The sequence below is a fragment of the Dipodomys merriami genome, unplaced genomic scaffold, assembly GCF_024711535.1.
Source record: "Dipodomys merriami isolate MVZ:Mamm:240054 unplaced genomic scaffold, mDipMer1.0.p SCAF_2, whole genome shotgun sequence".
NCBI lineage: Eukaryota > Metazoa > Chordata > Mammalia > Rodentia > Heteromyidae > Dipodomys > Dipodomys merriami.
In genome coordinates this window covers 74,991,864-75,017,377 of record NW_027203381.1, presented here as the reverse complement: position 1 = coordinate 75,017,377, position 25,514 = coordinate 74,991,864, and the positions used below count along the sequence as shown (strand labels likewise).

The following is a 25,514-nucleotide window of genomic DNA, read 5'->3' as shown; positions in this document are numbered from 1 at the left end:
ACATCGTAACTAAATTTGGTGGTTTAATTTTTCCATTTTCTTACTTTCTCAGGTGGCACTCAAGGATAACTTACATGAAGACTACAGACAGGAATCCTGTAGTCACACATTTCATTAGTCTCCAACTTTCTCTCTAGGATGAGAGGATATGAGCCACAAGACATAGAAACCATCTCAAAGGCGCGAGTACACATCCCCTATAGCTAACTTCAAGAAGGATAAACATTTGAGTTGTGAAACCTCTGCAACTGGAATGAATTCAGAAATAAAGAATATTAGATTTAATTGCAGTGAGTAGAAAGCTGATTGACCAGCTCAATCTGTGATGTGAAAGATTAAGAGGGTTATCTTCTAATCGATGCTCCCCAACACTTCATTATTACCAAAAGCACCAATATTATAATAAAATGAAGCACAAGGACTGATGAGCAGAGGACAGTTATTTATTAGTGACAAAGTCTGTCCCAGGCATTGTCCCAAGCATTGTGGGGAACACAAAAGCAGCAAGTGTGATTCTCTACATTAATGTCAGGCATCATCACAATCCATCAATGCCACATACTAACTCTCCTGCTTCTCTTGACAAAAATTTAACTTGTGCTGAATTTTATAGACTTACAAACAGTACATAATATTTATGAAAGATACAGGTGGGACACACAACCATTTTCACTAGTGTTTAGGGCTGCACTTTGGAGGTAACACCCAGATAAGATAAAAAAAATACACATAAGCCACCTGCCCTCCCACTGTGTGGTAGGTTTCCCTTTGAACAGGACTTAAGTTACAATGATTATGGAACAACTCTACATGGGAAAAACAAGACCACAAGCAAGATGCTTGATTCAGATTACAGATGATGCTGGTTTGGCTCCAAAATGGAAGGCTGTGGACAGCCCAAGTCACCTGTGGGGGGAAAAAAAAATGATGGAATGGTAAGGGATTTCGTCCTTCTGACTGAAGACCACTGAGATGTATGTCAGGCAGGAACCAGAAATGATTTCCTCCCAGAAAAATTATCAAGTATGCCTCATAAATGGAATCATAGGTGAATGATGTTAATCCAGGGACAAGGTGACCCCACCAAAGGTATGCCTACCAAAGCCCATGTTAGCACTACTGGAGAAGGACAGAAACAACTATGACTATTAAGATGTTTCCCTCAGATGGGATAAAAACAACTGGAGTTGGACGTTGTTAGGAAAGTATGCCCTGAAGAAGTCTTGGTTAGACCCAACAGCTGTGTGTGTGTGTGCATACAAGCGTGAGTGCACCTATATTAATAAATGCATGTGTGCGTGCATGTGTGGCTGAACACTGCTGCTGCTGTTTTCAGTAACTAGTTATTTTGATTCTGTCCTAAGTGAAAACCATTATTTTTTTGAGCATCACAATATTTTTTATTGTGAAAATACCGTACAGAGGAGTTACAATTACATGAGCAAGATAATGAGTACATTTCTTATCAAGCATTGTTGCCTCCTCCTTTGTTTCCCCTTCCTATCCTTTCCCATCTCCCCCCCACACCACCCACCCCCTCCCCCTCACCAAAGTAGTACAGTTCTTTTTTCAACGTAACGACTTGTACATCTCATTGTTGCAATGGGTCCAACTGTATCCCTAATTAAACGATTTGTTTTTTTCCCTTCCCCTCCACAAATTATACCAACATCAAATACAGTGAGAGCAGGGGTTATACTGTGGGGGAGGGACATACAAAGCAACAAAGAAATCATCTTATAAATATGTTAGAAACAATCACATGAAAGAAAAAACATTTGAATACTTATCTTGGGGTTCATTTCCCCTAACATCAACTTATCTGACCTTTTCTGCTTGTCTCAGACATATACTAGTTATTGCAAATAAGGGAAACCATGGGACCTATGTTTCTTTGGGCTTGGCTTACTTCACTTAATATAATTTTATCCAAATCTTTCCATTTCCTAACAAATGGGGCAATGTCATTCTTTCTGATGGAGGCATAGAATTCCATTGTGCATATATATATATATATATATATATATATATATATATATATATATATATATATACCACATTTTCTTGATCCATTCATCTAATGAGGGCCATCTGGGTTGGTTCCATATCTTAGCTATAGTAAATAATGCTGCAGTAAACATAGTAGTGCTGGGAGCTTTAGTATGGTCTTGTTTGTGATCATTTGGGTATATGCCCAAAAGTGGGATTGCTGGGTCATAGGGGAGCTCTATGTGGAGTCTTTTGAGGAACCTCCATACTGCTTTCCAAAGTGGTTGAACAAGTTTACACTCCCACTAACAATGCAGTAAGGTTCCCTTCTGTCCACATCCCCTCCAGCATCTGTTGTTATTAGTGTTCTTGATTATAGCCATTCTAACTGGGGTGAGATGGTATCTCAATGTTGTTTTGATTTGCATTTCTTTTATGGCTAGGGAGGTTGAGCATTTCTTCATGTGTCTATTGGCCATCCTTCTTTCCTCTTCAGAGAAGTTTCTCTTTAAGTCTTTAGCCCACTTATTTATTGGGCAGTTGTTTCTTTGAGGATTTGTTGTTGGGGGATTTAATTTTTTGAGTTCCAGGTATATTTTAGATATGAGACCCTTGTCCATTGTATGGCTCATGAAGATCTTCTCCCAATCCGTGGGCTGAAAACCATTATTTAAACACACCAGAGTTCATTCTTTTGAAAGTTTATCTTCACATTCATCCAACCCAATTCATGTAACTCTTCCTTCTTTTTTTTTTTTCAAAGAAAGGATTTTGCCGGGCGCTGGTGGCTCACGCCTGTAATCCTAGTTACTGAGGAAGCTGAGATCTGGGGATCACAGTTCAAAGCCAGCCTGGGCAGGAAAGTCTGTAGCTCAAGTGGTACAGCACTAGCCTTGAGCTGAAGAGCTGAGTGACAGCGCTCAGGCCCAGAGTTCAAGCCCCACGACTGACAAAAAAAAAAAAAAAAAAAGTAGAAAGGGCAATCTTGCATCAATCAAGATGCATTGTATTCATTAGCTGACATGGTGAAATGAAACTCCTTTGTACCACTACTTGAAAATAATAAAAATAAGCCAAGTGCTGGTGACTCACACCTGTAATCCTAGCTACTTGGGATGCTGAGATCTGAAGACTATGGTTCACAGCCAACCTGGGAAGAAAAGTCCCCATGAAACTCCTACTCAAAAACTGGCTCAAATGGTGGAGTGCTAGCTAGTGCAAAGAGGCTCAGGGACAGCACCCATGTCTTGAGTTCAAGCCCCACAACCAACAAAAATGATGATGATGATGATGATGATGATGATGATAAATTTTTTAAAAGGGGGGAAGGCAGGTTCTTGTTATGTAACTTACTTTAAATTCCCTTTTTGTATCACAATATTTATTTTGTTACTGGCATGATTATGTTTCAGTAGCAAACATTCTTTCCTGGGACATTCCAATGATTATTAGCACTGGTGGCTCATCCCTGTAATCCCAACTATACTCAGGAGGCTGAGATCTGAGGATCGTAGTTTAAAGCCAGCCTAGGCAGGAAATTCCATGAGACTCTTATCTCTAATTAACCACCAAAAAGCCGTAAGTAGAGCTATGGCTCTAGTAGGATAGCACTAGCCTTATATAAGAAAGCCCAGGGACAGTGCCTGGGCCCTGAGTGCCAGCCCCAGGACTGGTATAGAAGAAAAAAGAAAAGGAAAGAAAATGTTAAAATAACTTACTCTAGTTGTCAAGTACTCAGTGTAGGTCACTGGTGGGACCATTTATGGAAAAAGGATTTATATGTGGAAGAGGTATTTGGGGAAAGATGACTTTGTCAATTCTAGACACTAAATTTGAAGCTTCTGCAGACAGAGGGAAAATGCCTAAATATAGAAATACAGGTAATAGCAAGGTCTAGAAATCACAAACAAGTAGATGAGCCATAGGAGAGAAAATTCAAGTAAAAAAAAAAACAAACACACAAGTCAGAACTATGTGAGCCCACACACTAGGCAGAAGGGGTACTGGAGTGTCCCTGGAGTCAGAAGAAAGGAGAAAATAAAAAGGGGAAATCACAGACATAAAAACATAGAAAGTGGCTGGCCTACACTGGGGGAGGGGGAGGGGGAGAGATGACAGGGAGGGCTCATCTACCTCAGAAATAAAAGGCATTGCTACATCCTGAAAATAAAACAAACATAGAAAGTGAATTTGTATGTTTAGGTCAATTCAACATGAAACCTGAAAGATGACCACACTTGATTGGGTTGCTGATGGTCTTTCCACAAACAAGCCACCGAAGAGCAGGAGCCCAGAGGACACTGCTGACACACAAGACCCCAGCACTGGAAACCACACCGCCCCTGCAAGCAAACCCAAGTGGGGACCCCACCTTGATGATCTCAACCACCCGCCTTAAGGTCACCTGTGACACTTGTATCAAATGCTGATTAAAGGATCCTATTGAACACCTGAATAGGAATCTAATGAGGTAAACATCAAGATTACATATCTTTAACAAGGTCATTTTACACAAACTAATGTATTTGAGGACAAAGGTACTGTATGCTCTTCAAAGACTATTCCAACACTAGCCTTCTGTCTGTCAATAGACTGTGTCTCTGAAATCAAGATACTATGATTATTAAATTCACCCAAGAGCCAGAAGTTACTTTAAAAACACACAATAATAATGTGAAAGACTAGGGGCAGAAGTACTTTTTCATTTCAATCTGACCCTGAAGCAGCTTTGTACTGAGAAGAATGACATTGATGTGTAACAAGAAGACTCGGGGAGATGAGCGGTGGGCCTGGTAAAGCTATCTAAAACAAGAATGAAAAGGGGAAGAGTTGTGTTTTATAGTAATGGGTAATGAGGTATAATAATGAGGCTCCAGGTTACTATCATTAATTATATTAGAAAAAAACATTCAGGCCAAGTGCAGTGGTACACACCTATAATCCTAGTCATCAGGAGATGGAGGTAGAATCATCCAAAGCCCAGAACTGACTTGTCAATACAAATTGGCCTGTCACAAATATAAATATTCAGTTTATTACCTTTCTTTTGGCTAGGAAATCACCTTATAATTCTATTTACAGAAACAAAGAATCAATGTTTTTATCTGTAAAGAGAAACAGAGAATCAATGTTTTCTCCCCTCGGGGAGGCCATAATTTTAATTAATATCCCCTAATTGACATTGACTTTTATTGATGACAGTCTTATGACAGGCCGCTACTGCCAAGCTTCCTGGGTAAGGCACCCAGTGAGCTCAACCATTTGCTTTTTAGCGGGATCCATCTCAGTAATGATTTTATATCTCAGAATATGACAGCATCTGCTCATTTCTCTTTGGTTCTTCCAGTTATCCCCTCTTGCCTTAACCCAAGCAGTCTATTCATGGGATTGCCTTGGAAAAGAGTTTTGAAGTATCATGACACTCCACATCGACAAAAAAATGCTTTGCAGATTTTAGCATAGAAACACTCGGAAATAAATCAAGAAATTTGGAAGGTCTTACCTGTATGTGTGTACTGTACTACAGTGTTTCATAGGCCATTTAATCTACACGTGGCTACAGTGAGTACAACAAAGGATGAGCAGAGATAAGAAAGAAAAAGAAGAGGATCAGAATGGAAGACTTCCCACCAGCAGGTCGCAGGCTGAAAAGAGTCTGGAAACACTAGCTTAATGTAAATACAAACTTTATGGCCAACAGAAATTACTTATAGGAAGAAAAGCTGAGAGATGGATGAGATACAATGAAAAGAAGGCAAGACATTTTACCATTTTTACTAACCATTAGATTTTTCTTTTGCTTGGAGTAACCAGCTTGTTTCATAGGTAACCCGCCTATTTAAATGTTCAAATAGAAGATGGGTCAGGTGCTGGAGGTTCACGCCTGTAATCCTAGCTACTCAGGAGGCTGAGATCTTAGCATCACAGTTCAAAGCCAGCCAAGGCAAGTAAAGTCCATGAGACTTTTATCTCCAATTAACCACCAGAAAACCAGAAATAGTGCTGTGGCTCAAGTGGTACAGCACTCATCTTGAACTGAACAGCTCAGAGATGGTGCCCAGGCCCAGAGTTCAAACCCCACAATTGACACCCCCCTCAAAAAAAGAAGATGAGTGCCAATCACTCATATCTGTAATTCTAGCTACTCAGGATGCTGAGATCTGAAGAATCATGGCTCAAAGTAAGCCCAGGCAGAACATTTTGCTATACTCAAATCTCAAAAAAACAAAAAAGGTAGGCAGCATGGCTCAAACAGTAGAGCAAGCAGAAGACTCTGAGTTCAAACTCCAGTACCTGCCCCCCAAAGAATCACTTTTGAATTATTCCATTCAAAGAAAAAGCTTAACCTAATTTATAACTTGCAAAGACCCATTCAAGTGTCTGAAACTCTTGTTTGAAAATATAGCCTAAAAGTCTATTTCACTCTCAAAATCCCATAGCTCGAGAGAGTGGATGTCTGGCTTTGAAGCTGATAGCAACAAAAGAGTGAATTTAAAATGTATGATGTTGAGAAAGGCATGAAGATTTTTGTTCACAAGTATACTTAGTCCCGTAATGTTGAAAAGGCAGGCAAGCACAAGACTGGGCCGAATCTCCATGGTCTGTTTGGTCGAAAGAGAGGTCAAGCAGTTGGATTCACTTACACAAGATGCCAACAAGAGCAAAGGTATCATCTGTGGAGATGATACATTGATGGAGTATTTGGAGAATCCCAAAAAGTACATCCTTGGAACAAAAATGATCTTCACTGGCATTAAGAAGAAGGAAAAAAGGGAAGATCTGATAGCTTATCTCAAAAAAAGCTACAAATGAGTAATAGCCACTGCCTTATTTATTGCAAAACAAATGTCTCGTGGCTTTTTAATGTATACAGTAATTCAATTGATCTCTAATATCAGATTTCAGATCCTGAATGGCTGACAGAATATTTTTGGATGGTCCTAATTTAAGTAAAACTGGCTTGTGGTTAAGTGAATATGATCTTTTAAAAATACTGTCATTTTCCCCCTTGCAACTTTTCAGCAAGATAGGGAATAATACCATCTCCAAGTCTGTCAAAGATTGGTTTTATATTCAGATTTATAAGGCTAATTATGAGAACATCTTTAAATACTGAGGAAATCCCTTCACTGTTTCAGAATCAAGCAAAAGTAACCTGTTTGAATTTTTTATCATTAACCTGCTAAAGGCAATGGCTTGAAGATGGGGAAGCAACGTCTATACTTTTGGTCTTGACTTATGTCAATTTAATTAGAATTCACTGCCTATAAAATCTGCCTTATACTTATTGAAAGGCATTTTAGTGTGGCTTATGTATAAATGTTAAATAAAGAATATTTAACACTTGTCAAAAATAATCCTATAGCTCACAGCTAGCCTCAGAATACAGTAACAATAGATCATATGGTTGAGATTGGCAACAGAATGCCCTTAGCATGCTCAACTGTAATATTACTTGGAGGTTAACAACCACACATGCACCTATGCTGACCACTTCCATATGTACTTATTGAACCCTCACAATTGGCATTAATGAGGTCACTATTGTAATTTCCATTTCCATTTTCCACAGATGAGGAAACAGCTCTAAAGGTTAAATGCTGTGGAGCTAAAGCCACATGGTTATCTGTGGCAGAAAAGGGTATGAGAAAGCATATTCCAACTATTTTGCCCTACACCACAAGCTCCTTGATGAGTATGGCTGAGTTATCTGGCTTATCTTAATTGCTTAATTTTATGCAAGCTAAAAATCAGAATGATGTGGTAAGTCTTGCAAAAGATATCTAACTTCTCAGATTTTTTTTTTCCATGCTCAAGATTTTGACATTGTGGGAAGGGATGGTAGGGGAAAAACAAAGGAGGGGGTAACAATGCTGGATAGGAAATGTGCTCATTACCTTACTCATGTAACTGTAACGTTACTCTCTGTACAGTTATCTTTACAATTAAAAAAAAATAAAATAAAAGAATTTGACACTGTGCTTACTAGGCAGCAGAACTAAAAATAAAAATTTCACCTCCGTATCATGTATCTTCGGGGTCAGATACAAGGATTTACAGGTTCTAGTTAGTACAAAGGCAACATGAAGAAGCACATCAAACATACCAAGCATCTGTCCACATAAAAAGCAGCCAAACCACATTAATAGCACTCAGATGTAGGTTTAAATTTAAGAAAGTCAAGTGAAAAAAACTGCCTTTTCCTATTATTTTTATCTACTTTCTTCTTTTATAGGCTGAGTGTCTATGCAAGCCGACCAGCAAACAAAATCTCCCTCTCCTCTTCCTATCTCCAGGACATCTGGGAACACAGCAGGCTCTACCTGCCCAGGAGGTGGTCACAGCACCACTCTCTTACTAGCTTCTGTAATTCCACCTACAAGATAAGCAAATAAAGGGAAATGAAAGGAAGAGAAGGTACACTTTCACGTTAGCTCAGGATTTTGAGAGAGAGGTCGAACTTAACCATATTGCAAGATTCTCACTGAGATAAATTCTAAAAGGTTCCTAAACAAAAATAAATGTCAAGAACATCAAAATTATTAAACTGAAAGGAAAATTGATATATGAAGTCCTTCATGTAAGTGCGAGATATTTCACTCATCACTTCCAAGAGAAAAATGTTTATGGAAGCCACTGATAATATGATCTGTGTTAAATTTCTTGTCTAGTTTTTCCACACAGTCTCTACCAACATTTTGTGGTGGATTGAGTCTTCAAAACAATCTCACTTTGAACAGCTACTTATCAACCGTACAAACCCCAAATCAGCTTTTAAAAACTTAATGAAAGCCTTTCTAAAAGAAACTGCTTCTACCTTCGGCCACCCATCCATCGCTGTGCCACACTGGAACTTCTGGTAACAACCTCTTCAGCTCTGGCTCTTTGATCCCTGTTTATCAGGTTTCAATTAGATGTTATTTCTTTTTAATTATAATTTTATTATCTTTAAGTAGTTGAACAAAGGGGTTCGCAGTCAACAAATCAGTTTATAAGTACAATGCATTTTGACCATTGTCACCCCTTTTGTGACTTCTTAATCTTCTCAACCACCCCACTTTCACACCCATTCCTTATCAAAGCACCCTGTGCCTTTTCTTCTCAGCAAATAAGTGATAACAAAGCAAATGAATAAAGTGAATTTCACCGTTTTCTTTTGTAGAAGTTTGTCTGCTTTGTTTTAATATGCACTGGCAAGAAATGCCCCTGAATAAGGTAGATTCTTGCTTCTTATTCCCACTGAGCACACTGCAATGAGCTTACTGTGATATGGGCTAGCTTCAGGGTCATGACCAGTAGGAAACTGTGTTTTGTTTTGTCTTTGAGAGACTCTCAACCAACAGAACCTCAGATGTGTTTGCCTTACAAGTAGATTAAGCTCATTATTTGTAAAGATCACTTGAATTTTTACAATATTAGGTATACTACATATTTTTCCGTGTAAAAAGATGCCATTTTATACGTTATCTGTAAAGAAAGGCATGTGGCCTACTTGTACAAAACAGGTTTTGTGTTCTTCTGTGATTGTGGGGAAACCCAGTGGGAGACTGGGGGAGGTAGTAAAGGAGAACAGAATGAGATTCCTGTGTGCTGAAGCCTCTTGAGTTTCAGTTCCTTCCTTCCTCAGACTTCCAGCCTACTCTGGGCCCCCAAGGAATTATCATAGCCAGAGAGGTCATATGGGGAAAGGAGATACAGCCTCTTCCAACTCTAAGGAGAAAGTCCCTTTGTGTGGAAACATCCCTACCACTGAATAAAAAAATTAAAAGCACAGAATGAGACAGGAACCCAGTGTTGTTTCAAACATGAACATCCAACACAGAACTAGAATCTATAACAAAGCTACCTCATTTGAAGCTGTAAGTGTCCAACAGGTATCTTAATAGTAGAAGATACTTTTTTCAGAATTATGAAATATTACCCAGCACACAACTGTCTCTTCATCCCTATAATAATTGAGCAAGTGTTGACCTATGATGCCCCATTCTAAAATCTTCCTCGCCAACATATACTAGTGCATTATAAGCAGTCAGAGTACTTATTTAGCCACCTCTTTGTAAGTGACACTTGAAAAATTAACACCATCAAGCTTTCTAAAAATAGAGCAAATCAGCTTTGTTTTACTTGTCAGACATGCAGAGTACATCCACCCACTGCCTGCTTCTTTAAGTACAAAAGTGCTAGAGATAGAGAATTACATAAAGAATAAAACAAAGATCAAATTCATCTGTTTATACAATCTAAACAGCAATGGCTTCTACCCTAGTAATTAACAAATAACCCTTCAGTCTCTAGGCCCCTATACGCTAGTGTTCAATAGAGCACAAGAAAAATATAGAGCATGCCCTTGTTCCTAAGAAGCGTATCAATATATTGAGAAAAAGAATTAAAGGCCATGGAACAACAACAACAACAACAATAATAATAATAATAATAACATTAGTAATAATCAAGAAACAAATAGCACAATGTAACTAGGGACTAAGTGGTATTATAATTTTTTTAAAACCCAGACTACTATGAGTTTGAAAGCAAAGGTATAAAAAGTAGTTGAATCTGAACTGAACTTTAAGGGCTTAGACAGGTAAAGAGAGTAAGATGACAACTCAGGTTTGGAAATGAGAGGCTAACAACAGGGGTTGGGGGAGACCCTAACTCTGCAAAACTATGTCCAAGCCATACCCTCCTGAGAGTCTCCTGGCTGCAAGCTGCAGATGAGAGATGGCGGGGCAAGCAAGACTTCAACAGCCATGGTGGCAAAGCACAAGTTCAGCGGTGCGAGAAGGCAGGTTATTTTTATATAAGTGTCCTGCATTTTTGTTTTGAGGCCCCCATTCTGCTAAATGATAGAACCTCAAGGTAATCTCAGTGCCTGATTTCTCCTTGCTCAGGTTTATATCTAAATTCTACAGGATAATCAAATGCTAGAATCTTGAGTTAAGGAGCAGGAGGTGTGTGAAATCCTTGGGCTTTATTTAAAGAATTTAAAAAAAAAAAGATCTAGCTCTTCCAGCAGCTGGACTACCTAGATGCACCTGAAAGAGATGCTGGGGTCCCACTGCTCCCCAGGGCCAGAGGGTGGGAGTTTTAACAGAGTTAGGGCACTGGTAAATACAGTTAAGGCTTGTTACTCGCAAACCCTTACTGTGAGCACTTCCTATGCCATTCTTCCTTTCAATGTACTTAGATGTTTGGGCATTGGAAAGGCACCTAACTCCCCAATCAACTGCTGGTAGGCCCTTCCCTGAGAGGCAATGTCTGAGGAATTGCTATCAAGGCAGCAGCTTCTGTGCCCAAAGAACAACTCCAGCTCCAGAAGGCACTGCCCCAGCAAGCAACTTATACCAGACTTGTGTCACCACAGCTGCCACTTCCACCCCGGCCAAGGAGCTCCCCAGCTGGCCAGCAGAAGACCTGTGGATGATAATAGAGACTGAGGCATGATTGGTGCAAATGCAACCCTCATTTGCATGAGGCTTGAGGCTTGATTGGGGTGCAGACATCCGTGTCACAACTCCTCTAGCAATCTAAGCTCAACACACTTCGTGAACAGCTAGGAAATACCCTCCCCGGGCTGTCTCTGTCCCTCTGGCGCTATGATATTATTAGGTCCCCATAAAGACTTTTCTTGAGTACCCTGTCCTACATTTGATTCCCATCATTAGCATTTCATCTGAGCTGGTCACAAGAAGAAACAATGGCTGGTACCCTCCCCAGTGCTTCCAGGTGGCAGAGCATCAGTGGGAGCCATTTCAACCTTGTCCCTCCCAGTGAAAGTGACATAGTGGAGGCTCCCACAACAGCGAGGAATATTGGTATAGGTAGAGCCACCACCTGCAGCATGAACAGAACTAACATCAGGACAACAGGCCTTCCATGGCAATAGTGGTAGAGAAGCCAACACAGTGGTAGTGACAGTGATGGGGGCGGGGGGAAGAAGAAGACTTGAAAGAGTGATGGAGGCAATCAGGGACAGAAGAAATAGAGCAAGGGAGAGAGTGAAGACTGTGAAGCCTGGGGGAATCTGTCAAGTACTCCTGACCAAGCCCAATACAAGAGCTGTAACATTCTTGAGACCATCTCCAACTCTTCACACCCCATGTTGCCATCCTCACTGACACAGGCCCAGACCCATCCTAGACCCTTCCTTCCTCCTCCTCATCCCTGCCATATACTTTCTGTAAGTCTGGTTCTCTCTTGGCTGTCTATACCCTACTGGGCATACAAGTATCTCCTCATTGACACTAAAGGAAAGGGATCCTTGCTGTGAGAATTGTCCCTAGTTCCTCTACCTGGACAGCTGCCTCTACACCACTGTTCCTCAGGCATGCCAGGAGCACAGAGCATGGATCTCTACGTCACTACAAAGCTCTTCTTTTCTGAGGACATGAAGAACTGATTTGGATCCTTGTGGGTCAGTTCCCCTCGTACTTGGAACTACACATAAAACTCTAAATTCAAGAAACTGGCTCTTGTAATATGGGATATGCTGTGTTTATGTTTTACTGGGAAAAAAAATGTTGGATTTCCAAAAGAAAAAGTGAGCATAAAAGAAGATGACAGGAAAGGGAACTGGCCACACCTCCAACTGTAATCACATCAAGCTAAGTAGGGTGCAAAGAGGTTGTGAATGCGGAATAAGCAGGGAAATGTAAAGATACTGGAAGAAAAATCTAGCAATGAGAGGATGTATATTCACTCTCTGGTTTCCCACCTTTAAGATGAGCACAGCACAAGCACCATCAAAACAGAAGCCAGTTTGCACTACAAAGATTTTTCAGTTGGCTTTGAATTGTGTTCATGTGTTCATGTCGTCAGAAAAGTAGAGCTTTGTAGTGACACAGAGATCCATGCTCTGTGCCCCTGGCATGTCTGGGGAACAGTGGTGTAGAGACAGCTGCCCAGGTAGAGGAACTAGGGACAATTCTCACAGCAATGAGGAGATACTTGTGTGCCCAGTAGGGTGTGGACAGCCAAGAGAGAACCAGCCTTGCAGAAAGTATATGGCAGGGATGAGGAGGAGGAGGAAGGAGGGATCTAGGTATGGGTCTGGACCTGTGTCAGCGAGGATGGCAACATGGGGTGTGAAGACTTAGGGGTCGGTCTCAAGAATGTTACAGCTTTTGTACTGGGTTTGGTCAGGAGCATTTGACAGACTCACCCAGCCTTCATTTTATAGTTTAAGATGGTATAAAATAGCAGCAAAGGGAGCCAGGTACAATGAAGCACTCCTCTAATTCCAGCACTCAAGAAACTGAGGCAGAAATATCCTAAAATCAAGGCTAGCCTGAGCTACATATGAGACCCTATCTCAGAAAAATAATAATAATAATAATAATAACACAGCAAGATAAATATAATAAAATAGCAGCAAAGGGATTCAAATCTTATTTTAGGAGTTGGTGCTATTGAGTTGTTTCTTAGTAAATACTGCTACCATCTTCAAAGATTTTTTAACAGTTTTAATAAAGATAAATGCAACTGATCTTATTTTATTTATAAGTTTTTTTTAAAAAATGTTAAAATCTAGTCTCTTATTTCCTAGGAATAAGTACCTGGGTTATTTATTCTCTAAAAAAAAATAAACTATTTGGGTGAATAAAAGACCAAAATCAGTGCTGTGGTATGTCTGTAGTTGGGCAGCTGGTCCAGGTAGCCAGCACTGTGGCTGACAATGAGGAGGTACCAGTGATACATGCTCTGGCAAAAAAAAAAACCTAGAGAAAATTACAGGTGCTCTGGACCATAGATGTACTAATGCTGCCTGACCAGATCTCTCTGCCCATCGAGTTCTCCATCCATCATGGACACATGAGGAAAACCTAACATTCAGATCTTCTCATCTTGAATTCACAAAAATTATTGGTGATTTAATCCTGTCCATTTGATATTAAAGAAAATGCTAGGAATAAGCCCTCAAATCTCAAGCCTAGATCAAGATTTAATAAGAAGAAGCCCTAAAGTATAAAGTACCAGACTTCCTTTTCTATGGTCTCGTGAAATTTTCCTGATTAGTATTTGCTTTCAATATGCAGAAACAAAACTAGAATTTTAATTAAATATCTTTTGTTAAATGTATATCTGGTACTGACAGTGTGTTAGCTTAAACATGTCATCCTTTATTCTTAATTTATTAATCAGAATGTTCAGGTACAATGACTTTAAAAGACAGGGAATGAGACTAGCCATTTATTTCTTTTGTCCAGCAACTGTACTTTATTTTCCACTTTCCTTCCAATCACTTCTACTTAAATAAGGAAATACATTTTAGGATCAAGAGCAAGGCACAGCTGAGCACTGGTAGCTCAAGCCTATACTCTTAAGCTACTTATTCAGCCGAGATCCAGAGCATTGTGGTTCAAAGCTAGCTAGAGCAGAAAAGTCTGTGAAGTCATTTCAATGATAAGAAGCAAAATTCTGGGATCGGGGCATGGGTCAAGCGGAACACTTCAATTTACTCAAATTAAAAAAATATTCAACTATATTTCATCTCATTTCTGCCTTTCCAACTTCATTCTTTTTATGTTTTCCAATAAACGTATAACCTCCTAACCTTAACGCTAACTAGGAACACTAACTTCTTACTCTTGAAGAATGTATGGTCGTCTCTCCTTGCTTAAATGCAGATTCCATAGGAAAAGAATCTTTTTCTTTCTACTCAACAGCTAGCTTTTTTAGCCACTTAGTTAATTGTTGTTAAATGTATAGACTCCAACTTAATGACTTTAAGAGGTAATTCAAGGATGAATAAGACATTTTCAGAATAGGTAGCCTAGAATCTCACAATCATAAAGCAAAATTAGGTTTTCAATGTCCCCTGAAGAGCCACAGAAGTGGACACTGTTAATAAAGAATTAATATTTCTTCTTTAATAATGTATATACTATGCCATGAAATAAAATGTTGAAATCTGAAATTTTCAGATGATCTAAGACCTGGGTGAGTTTCAAGTAAAGATAAAAGGCTCTAGGAAAGACAACAACATGACTCTGTCTACTAGCAACGTGGATTTCCATATTTCACCTCTCTTTCTCCCTCCCTACCTCCCTGCCTCTCTGGCAGAACTGAAGTCTGAACTCAGGGCCTCAGGCAGTCCCTTTGAGCCCTCCATTTTTGGTGTGTCTTTTTTTTTCCTATTGTTCACTCTTGATCTTTTGTCTCTAGTGTATTGCGCTTTTTGCTGCTCTCTTACCAGGATCTCTCATGGGGCACATGCTGCTCCCAGCAGAGAACAGACAGAGCTTGTCATATGCAGAGACAGAAGCCAGGCCTTTCCTACCCACCAGCATATGCCAAGCCCAGCAGTGGCCTGGCACACATAAATGAGTCCTGATCTGAATAGAGCAAGGCATAAATAACCCTAGAATTAACCGTTCTGTATCAGGCCCTGGACACACACCCAGAAGTGGAATGCATTCAGTGCATCCAGGATAATTCCCCTCAAAATGAAAGAAATTGGTTTCTTGGTCAAGTGCCTGTGTCAAGAATTTGGTGCCTTGGAATTTGGTGACAGCAGGGCTCTGACCGAAGATTAAACAGAGGGATGTAATAAAGATCCCAGTCAATTCTTTAAGCTGACTTGTCTGAGTTCCCAAAGACCCGGTGCCACAGCGATTTGAAATTCAAAACAAGTGAGCCATCTTGACTTCTCAAATTTCTTCTACTTCCAAAGACTTATGCTTCAGTCATTACTACCAGCATATGGGCACCCACCTACCATGAACAACTATGCTGAGCTCTGTAAGAGACAGTAAGTAGTAGGATACAATTAGGATAATGAGACTAGGTTCTCTTGGGAGGAGAAGGGCAGACTAGACAAGGGCAAGGGAATGTGTAGAGAAGCAGAGCTGAGTATGAACATTTTAAAGACATGGAAGACACTAGACTGGCTGCAAACAGGACTCAGTCAGGAAAGCTATAGAAGATAAAATAGGTCAGTGTGCTTCCAGTTCATCTAATATGTCTGAATAAGAATCTGGCACTGTGGACAATACAAGTCTTTGATAAAGTGCTTGAATGAAAAAGATACAAGGACAGAATGGTATATTGTAAAAAAAAAAAAATACAACTGGTGGCCTGCCACAGTTAGGTTGACTTGGAGTCAATACTGACCTGAGAAGATCAGCTGGAAGAATAACATAATGGCTCAGATTCACTATTCTCACTGAGAATCACCACTGGTGTACCAGCAACTGCAATGAAGAAAAGTAGGTCGAGAAAAAAGCAAAACTGTCAGTTCTTATAAAAAGCCCTTCCAGGTTGTGGAATGACACACAGTCCTAGGAGAACACGGAGCACTCTCACATCTGCCCTAGAGATCCCAACACATGTGTAGTTACAGTGTCTTATCTCCTACCCTTATTCAGCAGGAAAATCACAGTCACATGACTGGCTTCCCAAAAGAGAACTTCACAAAGCTGTAACTTTGCCTTCTTCCTTCTTTTCTCCAATGTGCACAGATTCAAAACTCCATTAATATGGAGCCAAGTTTCCATCATTATTACAACACTACAGAGCCTATCTTCTGTCTTCCATTCTACCATCTTTCTTCTTTACTACTTCTGAATTTAAAAAACAAATGTACTTGTCAGGAGACCTAGTTTCTATGAGGAGAATAAGCAACATTACAAGATAACAGAAATGGTTTGCCTTTCTCCTTTTCCTAGCTTCAACGTTTCTCCGTTTCCATAAGTTTACCTAAAAGATTAGGCCATTAATCTCGAGCCTCTCAAAACAAGCCTAGAAATAGCTCAGCCCACTTTCCAAGACCAATATGTGGCACAAGCCTCATCCTAATTGCTCTAATTACATGAAGAACATAATGAGATGCTGCAGCAGATGGCTGCAGATTAAGTCCCACAGAAAAGACATTCTCTCTGTCGCCTCTTATTGAAGAATCTTTTTGCCTTGAAAAGAAAAATTTAAATGCAATCATTTGTTCACAAAGTCTAATGTATTTTAGTGTTTGCCCACTTGTCTATGTCCTTCAGTAGTACCTTTCCTTTAAAAAAAAAAAGAATTCATTCATTGTAAGTGACAAATTTGTAATCCTTTTCAATGAAAACCCCTCAAAAGGTAACACCAATAGTTTACACAGTGAATCATTTATTTCCACAAACCTGTATGGTCGTCTCAAAGATATGCTCTGTTAACATACAGAGTGGGGAAATCTTATCATCCTATCTAAATCATTGCTAACCACAACTTTGCACATCTGTAAATGTAATGGCAGTCCATCCAGATGGAATGTCAAATTCCCAACTACCCTTTTAACTATCATCCCTTCAAATTCAATATTCAAAACTAGTTAATGTTTTCTCCTTAAAATCAAGTTTGTTATCCAGGCAAAATAGTGTATGCTTGAAATCCCAGCATTCAGGAGGCCAGGGCAGGAAGATCACAGGTACAAGACTAGCCTGGCCTACCTACAGAAATTCTATTTCATCAAAACAGTTGTCCCCCAATCTTTTATTTTGTGTTATTAACAACAAGTTCAACTATCTCTTCTGGTGCTGTTGGGTCTGTACAAGCAGACAAAGTCTTTAAGGTATGACCCTTGAAGCTCCCTTACCCACTCTTGAGACTGCAAAGGAGATTATCTACCACTGCTGTTACACTGTTATCTGTAGCTCCCAGAAAGTCCCCCAAAGTGAGGACAAAACTCCTCATACCAGAGAAGCTAGAGACAGAAACAAAGTTGTCACCCCAGTGTGAGGACTGAGGACATTCTGAAACTAGACAGGGGTCACTTTGTCCCTAACGTTATAAGTCTCTGACTTTATTTATAATATAATCTATACTCTGTTCATGCAAATCAAAGTTTCTACTGTCCTGATATCTACAAAGTAACACAGGAGAGAGTAAAAATTGCAGAGGGTCTACCCTCCTCCAAATCCCCCCCCTAGAAAAAAACCCCACCCAATGGAACACTCAAACCTCAGATTCAGAAATTGCTTTCCATTATCCTACCTTTCAAAACTAGTGATAACTTCTCCAAGAACTGAACTTCCTGTCACCTTCCTCTGTAGAAAAATAAAAGAGCCGGGCACTGGTGGCTCAAGCCTGTAATCTTAGCTACTCAGGAGGCTGAGATCTGAGGATCCCAGTTCAAAGCCAGCCCAGGCAAGAAACTCTGTGAGACTCTTATCTCCAATAAACCACCAAAAAACCAGAAGTGGCACTGTGGCTTAAGTGGTAGAGCAGTCACCTTGAGCTGAAGAGCTGAGGTACAGTGCCCAGGCCTTGAGTTCAAGCCCTACGACTAACCAAAAAGGAAAGGGGGGGATTTTATCAGCTGCTCTGATGCTGAATACCAGCATCAATCACTTCAAGAAAATTTGAGAAACATTTTTTATTTTTAATATATATATATTTTGTAAAGATACTGTAGTATCTGATTTTCTCCCTTCTTTTGTATGTTCTTCCCCCATGGATAACCCCTGTTTTCTGTATTTGATTCAAGTGCCCTGCATCTTGTACATACATTTTTCTAATTTGGGGAGAGGAAGGGAAATAACAAACTGCTGAAACAAGGACACAGGTTGGCCCATTGTAACAATGAGATGTACGAGAAGCATGGTTTTTCAGGGGGGGGGAGTTTTTCTTTTTTTGGGGACCGGTTGTGGGACCTGAACTCTGGGCCCGGGCACTGTCCCTCAGCTCTTCAGCTCAAGGCTAGCGCTCTACCACTTGAGCCACAGTGCTACTTCCGGCTTTTTTTCTTTTTGCTTATGTGGTGCTGAGGAAACGAACCCAGGGCCTCATGTATGCAAGGCAAGCGCTCTACCACTGAACCACTTTCCCAGCCCAAGAAGCATGTTTTAACTTCACATTTTTCCCAAAAGAAAGCACAGAGAACACAAAGGACATAGGAGCAATAATCAAATAATGCTACAGATTGATTCTTTTTCACATATCAGCTTAACTCAATAATAAATGAAGTTGACCTTCAACATTTAAATAAGAACACTTAATATCTTATTTGTATTTTTCTTTCTCTTTATTCTTGTATTTCTTTGCTCATCTATGTAATGAATTAACCTAAAAAAAAACGTATGAAGACCTTAAAAGAAAAAATGTTACAGTAAATACTTTGAGATGTCATGTCATATTGTTTGGTCAGGTGTTCAAAGATACTTGAAAACTCACTTCCTAAGAATGGAAGTCATTTACCATCTTGTGTGGCACACAGGGGAAACAGAGGAACTTTGGGACAATGATTTTCATTTTGTCCCTCACCAGGTTTCTCCCAACACATCATTTGACTGTTTCTGTATCCACTTCCTTCACTATAGTGAATTCTTATTTTATGTTGCTGCGGTATCTCTTTTAAATATATTTCAGATTGTCTCCTATCAAAAGAAAAGTGTAGCACTTTGACATAGGTTCTGGTCCTCTATGTCCTCCCAGTTCCTTGTTCATCAAGCCAGATGAATGTCTTACACTACTTCCTCCTTCCTCTAGGAATGCAAGATACAATGGTATGGCTCCACTGACCTCTATGCCTTAAGTTTCTTCCTTGTTTGTACAAAGTCCTCTACAAACCCTGAAGCTATCTTCCAAATAGAATCCACTTCAACATCACCTTGGGAATCTATCATCTCAATAATATATGTTCTCCACAGTCTCCATTATGAAAGCTCTGGCTCATAAATGACACAAATGACTTCTATTTCTTGTCTGCCGGTTAAGATAAGCACATGGCATGGATAGAACTATAAGAAAGTTGGAAAATGTAGCCTCAGTATGGCTCTAAGTTAATAAGTGGGATTCAATCCAAACGATGTGTTAGAAAATACACTATGCCATACTGCTTCTCAAATATGTAAGACATACACCTAGGCACTGCTAAGGGCCCTGACCTTCAGATATCTATAAAGATGGTATATAAAAGAATTTAGATGAATCTATTCATCTTGAGAATATACAAGAAGTAATGCTGAGAAAAAAAATTTAAGTGATTTAAAGTATTTTTTACTTTGTTATATGACAGGTACCATTATAGATACATATGTCTCTTCCAAGCATGAAAGCATTTCAAAAAGGTAGATATTATTATCCCAGTTACATAAATGAGAAAGCAGACTCACAAGAATTAAATAATCCCACTCAGATGTAGAATTTAAATTAAACCAATTTGACGTCAAAGCCCACATAATTTTCCACTGCACCTTACTGAATATATATGTATGTATGGATGTATGGATGTATGGATATATGGATGGATATATCCAAGTCCAAAAATGACCTGACCAAAAGCCTAACTGCATTCATCTTATTTATTTGTAGCTAAATTTTATTTTAGTTGGGAAAAACTAACAATTAAAGCTGCTGAAAATGAAATGAATCCACAAGAAAAGGAGTTTCATCCTGTAGCTGTAACTATGAATACTGAACAAATAAACTTTGATTAGGGTGGCAACTATGACTGTATCCAGAATAGTTTTACTTAATGGATAGAAGAATTTTTTAAAGAGACAGACAGACAGACAGACGGACAGACAGACAGACACTTCCTCCATGTGACTCTGAAAATGAGTCAGGGAAAACAAATGAAAAATTATGTTCTAAAAAGAAAAGAGGAGTGTTGTTGTGAATCATGAAAAAAGATAACTGAACAGCTAAAGAGCATGGAGACACAAAGAAAAATAAGAAACAGGCAACAACATCAGCCATGGTTCTCTGGGAGAAAGAGCCCAAGTCACAGCCACAGACTGGCAGACAGGAGATTGGCAGCTCTAATCAAAGGATAAGCACCTGCAAGCTCCTGTAAGATTTAAGTCCAGTGGAGTGGGAGGGGATGGTGAGTCAGAGCCTCCTCCTGCACAACAGGACAGCATTGGAGAAGAAGTTTATTTTCTCACTCCCTGTATTCCTGGGAGCAATAGCTAGGTGTCATCTTGACAGGACCAACTGTTTCACCCTGAGCTACTCTGGGTACCAAAATAAGTACCCAGTACTTATTTTCATGGGTGGGAGAGGACATGTAGAGGTGATCATGTAGAAGACAGCAGTTTCGCATGGACCTGCGGAGAAATCTAACAGTGTGCTTATAGACAGTGAAGGGCAGGGAGGCTGAAGATCTTGCCTTCTGTGGCAACAAGCAAGCCTCATCACCTGAGGATCACTGTGGAAATGCAACAAGCCCACAACTGACAGAGTGCCTGGCCTCTGGAGCTTCCTCCAGGCTGCAAATGGTTTAGAGCCAGGCAGGACTGAGAACTCTAAACCCGAGTCCCATGGATCACTCAGTTTCCCTAGCCCTCCTCCTTCCTGCAAGGTGCTTAACTGCTGGGTGGGGTATAAAGTAGAGGAAGTAAGTAGAGACTGGTAGGTAGAGTAGTGGACTCTACTGGTTCTATCCAGTGCAGAATTCAATCTGCTGCCTCTGTTCTTCAACACATTCAGGGAACAACCTGAGACTGGGATTCTGAAGACAAGGAATGAGTAGGGAAGAATCAAACACTACCAAAAAAAGAACAAAATGGCAAGAGGTAGTACATACCTTTCACTCATAACTTTGAAGGTCAAAAGTCTCAATTCTCACTGAAATGACACAGATTGGCAATTAAATGCAATTCACAATCATTTGTTGCCTTAAAATCCACTTCCCTGGCAAAGACAAACACAGACTTAAAATGAAAAGATAGGAAAAGATTTTCCAATAAATAGGGTCCAAAAGAAACCAAGAGTAGCTATACTCATATATAACAAAACAGACTTAAAACCAAAATTGTTCAAAAGAGACTAAGAAGGTCACCTCATATTGATGAAGGAAACAATCCATCAAGAGAATGTAACAACTGTAAACATGTATCTACTGTATATCACTGCACCCAGTTTCATACAATGAACATGGCTAATTCACAAAAACACAAACAGATCACAATAAACTGTAATGCAATGAGAGGATCATTTTTAAAGTTAATGGACAAACCATAAAGAAATCCCAGCTACTTAGGAGGAAGATTAAAGTTCTACTCAAGCAAAAAGTTCATGTGATCCCACCCCAATCAACAAGCTGGGTATAATGGTACTCACTTGTCATCCCCACTACACAGAAGCATAAATAGGAGGAGTATGGTCCAGGCCAGCCTGGGCAACACAGAAGCATACTGGAAAAATATACATTAATAAAGGATCAGGTGGTAGAGTGCCTGTCTAGCACAAGGCGCTGAGCTCAAACCCTAGTGCTGAAGAGCGAGGGAGGAAAGGGGAGAGGAGGAGGGGCGGGGAGAGGGAGAGGTTTTCTAAGGCCTCACAAAATAACATGAAATCTATACTCCTTGCTAGAAAATGAAGGGAAAAGGCTAAAGATCATCCAAAACTTTCAGAGCAGCAAAAATTTGAAGTGACTGGCAGGTGTCATTCAGTGACACTTTTATTCTGACCTAATACTATGGAGGCCCAAAGAGGGAGAAGCAGGATGTCAGATGAGAAGACTAAGGCTACTGCAGCTCAGGCCGAGGGAATACATCCTGGGGGGCGGGGAAAGGGGCGCTGTAAGAGTTCCTAACCATTTTCTTTAAACTTCTCTCTGGAACTAATGATGAAATAACAGTAAAACTGGTGACGGTAATAAACTGCTCTGAGGCACTCCTAGAGTCATGAGCAGATATGCTGAGCCTTTAAATTGCAGCTTGGAGTTATGTAAAAATACCATATTAAAATTTAACACCCTTCAAAATTCAATCTTATTTAATTTCAAGGCTGTATTTCAAACTAAAAGGCAATATTCTGTCTCTATTAAAGGAGAACTGAGGTGGGAGGAAAAAGAAATCTACTGGACAATTTTAGTGGCAGCTTCATTTGTGGTACATTATAAATTTGTCTCTGTCACAATGTTAGGACAAAGGTGCCATTTTGCTTGCTGCTAATATCATTATCATCAATTAAGGTAAAAAGCTGCAGTTCTGGCCCTGATCTCTGACAAGCCCTACAGCAGAACAAATTCAATTTGTATAAAGCTGAATTTATCTTTCTCCCACGGCTGATCTTTTATTTACCATTCCAATTAGAAGCATCTAAAAGAGGAGCCTGAGAAAAATCCCTCTTGGCTCCTTCATCCTTTCAATGCAGCAATCACAGATCTTACCTCCTAAATTACTCCCGTGGTCTCCTTCTCTTCACCCCTCCCTCATCACCTCTCCTCTGACCCTCTGCACCAGCCTCCTAACATACTCCCCGTCCTCTTGGCGTGTCTCTCTCTTCAACATACTCTGTTTCCGAAGCATATGAATGGTGCAAATTTGATCCTGTCACAGCCCAGTACTGAGTCTTGGAATGAATGGTGCCCATTCTCTCCAGCTTCTTAGCATGACAAAATGGCTTCACGAGCTGGCCATTGACAGTTTCTTCTTCCCTTCTTGCCACCTCGCACTCCACATCATAGCAAGCCTGGACTACTTGCCGCACTCTCATTACACTATACTCACTACGTTACTACACACTCCTTACTTCATACTTACCTTCCTTCACGCATGTCCTCTATTGGAATAGACTGTCCCTCATCATGGTTCAAAAAGCCCCTTCTTTCCATTCCTTCCCTGACTTTTTGCCACCCCTCACTCACTTCCTCTCCTTGGATAGAACAAGTCCCTCTCACAGTATTGCATAGCACTCTGGCTATCAGCACCCACCAGACCTCATGGGAAGGCCTGTTTACTTATCTGAATGACTCATCAGACCGCTAACCAGCAACACAAGTTATCTTTTTGGCCCACAGTGCCTGATGTACAATAAATACTTACAGAACTAGAATGGATTTCATTAGGTAAGTGCCTCGACTTCCATTTGATGCTATTTGTAACATTTTTTTCTTCATTTTTAATAGAGGCATATGCAAGGAACTTATAGTAAATATTCTGAAGGATGAATGTGACAGGAAAATAGGCAGGAACATTCACTGAGGCCCTCCCAGGTTAGCAGCCCACTGTACCAAGTGCACACTTCCACCACATTATTTAATATTTAAAGTAGTCACTGAGGTAAGTCGCATCATGACTGTATCCTAAAGAAGAAACGACAGGGCTGGGAAGGTGGTTCAGTGGTAGAGCGCTTGCTTTGCATGCCTGAGGCCCTGGGTTCGATTCCTTAACACCACAGAAACAAAAAGAAAAAAGCCGGAAGTGGCACTGTGACTCACGTGGTAGAGCACTAGCCTTGAGCTGAAGAGCTGAGGGACAGCGCCCAGGCCCAGAGTTCAGGTCCCACGACTGGACCCAAAAAAACAAAAAAAAAGAAGAAGAAGAAGAAACTACAGCTCCCAGAAAAGCAAACTTTCTCAAGGTGAAGTAGCTGGAAAGGGAATGAGGCAATACTGAGACATAAATTTTACATGACCTCAATATGTTTTCTCCCTTAAAAGAGAAATGTAGAAGAAATTAAACAGAAAAGAGGCAATATAAAAAAGTAAAAAAAGAGAAATGTTTCCAAGTCCTTTTCCAGGCCCAGTTTCCCCTGTATTTCACATTACTTAGCAGAAGAGGTAGTCTACATAATGGGGTTATCCAAGAACACAGCTATTACTTAAAACATGGTGTGAAGGAAAGTTTAGTGGGTCAATAGACTTAAGCATTAACCAGTTTCATTCCATCAGACATTCATCCACAAAACTTGCAAACCATGGACCAGAAAACAGTTTAACTCCAGCTCAGTTTAAATCCTTTACCACCATTGCAAACACAACTGAAAGCACTAACCTTCTCATAGTACTTAAACATGACATCTGAAAGAGATGACAAAGCACATGGCTCAGTATACATGAAAGGATGCCTAAACAGAAAACTGAGGCCAACTAACCATGCACTATTTCCTGTGGTCATCCAAATAACAATCACACCTCTCTCCTCAAGGAATGAGTGCAGACTGTACTCACACACCCTGGGTTTGGGGACATTTTGGGGGTAAACTGTAGGTACTAAAGACTATGAGCTGGTGAGAGTTAGAACTTCAAGTCTGTAGCAGGCCAAATACCTGGGAGTCTTGCCAGGTAGTTTAGAGCTATTAAAAATTGTATCTGGCCTACTTAGTGGAGGTGACCCAGACCCCACAAAGATTGCTTCAGTTGCTAAACAATGCTTGGAGTTCATCACTCAGAGCACTGAAAGAGCTACAATTCAGGGACAGCAGACAGAATGTCCAACAACGGTACCCTTGAAAAACTCCAGGGAAAGAAAGAATGTAGCAGTAACTCACCAGACATGTGACTTGACAATTTTGGCAGTCTGCCTCATGGGGCAGACAATCTGTGGGCAGAGAATTCAGGTCTTTTACTCTGCTGCCAGAGGCCAAGAAGACACAGAGAAATATCAACCCCTACCTTCCCTTCCATCAAGCTAATAATCGATGAGTTCTTCCTAAGAGTAATGAATGAATAACCACAGCTCCCTTCTGTTTTCCATTTGTGTAGGTATCAGCATTACTTTTAACTAGGCTTTGTGACTTTTATCACCTTAACAGTTCTGCAATGCATTAATTGGGGATCAAATATGCAACCAATGCAAGCTTTCTCTCTGAAAGGTGGA

General features: G+C 40.1%; 1 protein-coding gene and 1 pseudogene across 1 annotated transcript in view; one reads left to right on the top strand and one right to left on the bottom strand.

The window, feature by feature from the left end:
• Igsf11 (immunoglobulin superfamily member 11) overlaps nt 1-25,514 on the bottom strand; it is a 115,565-nt gene that overhangs the window by 51,418 nt on the left and 38,633 nt on the right. The window lies entirely within an intron of this gene.
• Nucleotides 6,486-6,801, top strand: LOC138832626 (cytochrome c-like; annotated as a pseudogene).